The 5157-nt window shown below is 25.3% G+C and overlaps 1 long non-coding RNA gene across 5 annotated transcripts; it reads right to left on the reverse strand.

The window, feature by feature from the left end:
- Positions 1 to 287: 287 nt before the first annotated feature.
- Positions 288 to 3726, reverse strand: LOC136075034 (uncharacterized). Of its 5 annotated transcripts, XR_010635644.1 has the most exons (7): positions 3620 to 3726; positions 2844 to 2901; positions 2629 to 2758; positions 1829 to 1927; positions 1017 to 1173; positions 665 to 727; positions 288 to 579 (listed from the first exon to the last, which is right to left on the reverse strand). It is a non-coding gene; the product is annotated as an uncharacterized LOC136075034 (long non-coding RNA). The 5 variants fall into 5 exon arrangements; XR_010635646.1 differs by lacking the exon at positions 2629 to 2758 and having other exon boundaries at positions 3620 to 3720; XR_010635643.1 differs by lacking the exon at positions 3620 to 3726 and having other exon boundaries at positions 2844 to 3044.
- Positions 3727 to 5157: the final 1431 nt, after the last annotated feature.

Consider the following 5157-nt stretch of genomic DNA (forward strand, 5'->3'; position numbering starts at 1 on the left):
GAAATGACCAATTCACGTGATTTATGGACGTGTTTTTCACGTTACTTTTGGCACGTGATATTTAGGTGACTTTTTGGTCCTCATGAAATGACCAATTCACGTGATTTATGGACGTGTTTTTCACGTTACTTTTGGCACGTGATATTTAGGTGACTTTTTGGTCCCCTTAAACTGTCTAAAAGACGTGCTTTTTATGTTAATTTTGGCAGGTAATATTTAAGCAATAACTATGCTTTATAATTACAATTATAAGTGTTTGGATTCGTGTAAAGAAAAAAAACTCATCGTCGAGGAAATATTTAATACGTATTAAAATACATGGTTTTATTAGTCAGTATATTAGTTCTTGACATAAAAATTTTTAATTTGTAATAAAAGCTGCACTTTTGTTAAAATATCCTCCTTATATCCAATAAGTAATAAGTACGAAGTCGTAGATCTGCAACTTACGAAGAGCACGCTTCAAACTTATATATCTATTCTCCCATAAAAGCACGCTTCAAACATAATCTAACGAATCAGTCGATATTTTCTTCTATAAGAGCACGCATCAAACTTCATCTAATGAATCAGATTTAGCTGAAAAGAAACGAATAAAATCTTAAATAATAATATGATTATTTAATAATTATCTTAAATCACAAACTTTTAAAACAAATCTTACTTTGAGAGTTGCTAACTACTTTTGGCAACAAGATTTTCTAGTGTGTTATTTGTTTTCTTTTATCTAAATCATTAAATAATTTTAAGAAAACAATACTACATACAGTGTAAAAAAATAAAAGTCATTTGCCTTCTAATTTTATACTCTGATTGCTAAAAAAGTAAATAAGTATTTAATAAAAAAAGATGTAACAAAAAAGTCGACAGATGATTAAAAAAAAAGAAGTACATAATAAAAAATACAAATTTAAAAAAAAAATTTTTATCTATATATATCTATATCTAATATCTATATCTATATCTATATAAAGTTAATAACTGATAGGCGTGATTAGAAAAAGACCTGTACTCACCTTATGTGATAACATCTGTGTACTGTGATAACATGATAATTTGTTTTCTTTGTTTTCCATCTTCTTATATTTGCATCTGTTTCTGCATTAACTTGTTCATACATTAACTCACTAGATGCAAAGGTGACAGCCCACAAAGTTGCTTTAAATGAGTAATCTACAAAGTTTTGAACAGCATTAAATGTCATTTTAGAATGCACACAAAAGTTAAAACAATTTATATAAATGTAATAGTTATCACATAACCACAAAGCATTATAGTGGGGATTTTATATCATGATTTTCCTTATCCATGGTCAGATTTTCACCTTGAGGCGCCTTTTGCTGTGGAAACATTCACCACGGCTAAGGAGCCTCATCTACCCCTAATTATATATAATATATTAAGTATAATACTAAAAATATGTATAATAAAGTATTGTCAAATTAGGTCACCAATAAATACAGAGTGCTGAAAATTCAACTCAGAATCAAGTTGCATTCTCCAACAAGATATGAATTAAATCAAATTCTTACTACAGAGTGCGATCACAATAGTAGACAAAGAGAGGGTAAAGTGAAATTTAAAGTCAAACTTTAAAAGTTAAAAGGTTATTGGGTCTTACTACAGAATGATATTCCTAGGCAATAACATAACAATACCATTGGGTCTTCCTAGTCAATAATATTTTATGCAGAACTTATCATTTGTCATGTAGCCTAATAAATTTAATATTAAATAAGTTATAATAACTTATTTATTATCAAATTAATTACATTGACAAATTTGACAGTCTAAAATAATATACAATATGGTAGAAAAAAAAGTATACCTCGTAGTAGGGTTTGATCTTTTGCGTATTGCAATATGATAATTATCTGCCATAACGTTACACAATTTTGAACTAAGCTTTATAATATATTTATTAAACCTAAATTGATAAAACATAGTTATAAGATAATATGTTTGGATAAAATATTATATATGTGACATTTTATTTTTGTCAAAAATGCATTGCGAAGTTATAAGATATCTTACGCCCTACTTTTTAAACTAATTATTATAAAATTACAATGCAAAATAATTACATTATTGTAAAAGTAAAATAAAAAGTAATTACAATAATGAATATATAAACTACATATTTCATGTAATCATTATATTTAAAATATCCGGAAAAAATTTACGGAAAATATCCTGAAAAAATTCAGAATATTTCCCCCCTCATTTTTCCCTTAATTTTGCATTCAGCCAAGTTGTTTCTCAATTTTTTTAAAAATTTTCTTAATTTTTGTATGAATGATGACTAAAACAACATAAAAACAAATAGATGAATAATATATACTTGTTATATGTTGTAATATAAGTTGTATGTATGGAACTTGTAATATAAGTTGTATGTATAGAAAACTTTTCGGATATTTGGAAAAAGATAAATTTCAGAAAAATATCTGGTATTCCGGGAATATCCCGAATAAGATAATCCCTGAAACTAAATTATAAAAAAATAGTAAATAAAGAATATCTTTCCAAGTTTCTAATCACAGGTTTTTATTATGAATAAAAAAAGTTCCAAAATACACAATATTTTGGCAACGTAACATTCACGTTTTAATCAAGTAAAATTGTCACCTGGACAAGGTCACCTAAAATATACATGATTGAAACATGAAGAAGGAAACGGGGTAAGAGCAGGCATCAAACTTTATCTGATGAATAAGTCAATATTTTCTCCAATAATAGCTCACAACACCAAATTTAGCTCAAAAGAAACAAATAAAAACTTAAATAATAATATTAATATTAAATAATCATCTTAAATCACAAATTTTCAAGACAAATCTTACATGGTGAGTCACCAACTGTTTTGGCAACAAGATTTTCTGGTGTTGCTATTTCTTTGATCTAAATCATTAAACAATTTTTAAAAAAGCAATGCTATACTTGAGAGAAACTTGCTTTACATATTGGAAGGTCGTCAACATTGAAAGATAAGTAAAATGCAGTTTCAAATACAATAGCATCATAATTATCTTTTTGTGGGGATAACATCGAACAAATCCGCGTTAATAACCTGTTTTATATTGTACATAATAACAATAGTGATAAAAGTCATATAATATATATAATAATAATTTCATATAACTCGAATATATATATTAATCATATAATATTCAAATAATATAAAAAAAAGAAATAAATAAGTATTAACCCTTTTTAACAAGTAAAGCACGAGATCAAGATGTCATATATTATAAAAAGATAAAGTATTTAATAATAATATATACATATATCAATAATAAATAACATAACACATTTATTTATTGATATTATCTTGGATAAGTTCTTTAACCTTGTTGATAAAAACCAAATAAAGAAAGAAAATCTATTTTGGGTTTTTATCTAAACGACTCTTGAGTAATAATGCAGAAGTTCTAGAGACATTATTATTGCTCAAGAATCAAGAATAAGTTCTGCTAGAACTTATAATTTGTCCATGTAGCTTACTTAATTTGATATTAAATTCGTTATAACATAACTTATTTCGTACTAAATTAAGTAAGGAAAATGGACAAATTCGCCAGTCTAAAATATTATATCATAAAGTAGAAAAAAAGCATACCTTGTATTTGAGTTTAATCTTATTTGTGTGGCAAATAGGGACGGCAAATAATTTATTTTACTTAATTTGATATAATTTAGATATTAGATATTACAACTTAAATGCATCGCGTTAAAAGATATTATATAGACCAATTTTTTTTTTTTTTTATTATGATAATACTACAATAAAAATTAATTATATTATCATAGAAGTAAATAATTATAACTAATATAATGAATACAAAAACTATACTATAAAAAAATAATCAATATAATAAAAAATATTATTTCACATTTCTTATGCCAGTTTTTTTTTAAAATAAAAAAAGTTCCGAAAGACGAGATATTTCGGCACGTAACTTTCACGTGACTTTCACGTAAAATAGTAACCTGGACGAAGTCACCTAAAATACACGTGATTGAAACGTGAATAAAACGTTGCGTGCCTACTGGGACATTTATATATATATATATAATCAGTACTTAATTATGTATTTGATATACATTTATATATATATATATATAATCAGTACTTAATTATGTATTTGAGATTTCCTATATATATATATACATTTATATATATATATATAATCAGTACTTAATTATGTCTTGAGTAATTAAGAGCTGTTTTTTACCACAAACGGTATATTTGCAATAGGTATTTGAGATTTCCTATTTATATATATACATTTATATATATATATATATATATATATATATATATATATATATATATATATATATATATATATATATATATATATATACATATATATATATATATATATATATATATATATATATATATATATATATATATATATATATATATATATATATATATATATATATATATATATATATATATATATATATACATTCAAATTCTTCTTCTTGGTATAGTGTGCATTTTTTGTAAATATTGTTATGTGCAGGTGCTGTTTTAAGGATGGACCAATTCAGTATAAAATAATCAATATTTTTTTCTTTTAGTTCCCACATGTAGGGGAAAGGGAGCTAAATAGTACCCCCTGAGGAAAAAAATTAATAAAAATAAAACTAAATGTAGGAAAAAGTTTATTTTTAGATAGAAACAAGCATTGATGAAACTAAAACAAACAATCATGATTTCAAGATGTAAATATTAAAACAACGAGTACACTAATAAAAATTAAAAAAAAACAAGGTGGTACTAATTACCCACAAGAAGGTTCAAATAGTACCACTAGTAAGCCTAATAAGTACCAAATGGTATAAAAAAAAAAGCTCAGCACTGATAATAAGTAATAAATAAAACAATAACTGGTTCATTCTACACTTGTAAAATATATTTATTGACATAATTCACATATATAACTATCATGTGACCCATTTTGAGACTCAGATGATAAGCATGCAACATGTACCCATGCTCCACAAATTAAACACTGGATCATATCCTCCTCAATGTCCTCATCACACATGAAACAGTACCAACGCTGCCCTTTTTTATCTTTGGAGGTTGGGGTAATTAGTACCACAGGTACGATTTACCCCACCATCACAGGTACGATTTAC

Source organism: Hydra vulgaris, chromosome 01 (assembly GCF_038396675.1).
Source record: "Hydra vulgaris chromosome 01, alternate assembly HydraT2T_AEP".
Classification (NCBI taxonomy): Eukaryota; Metazoa; Cnidaria; class Hydrozoa; order Anthoathecata; family Hydridae; genus Hydra; species Hydra vulgaris.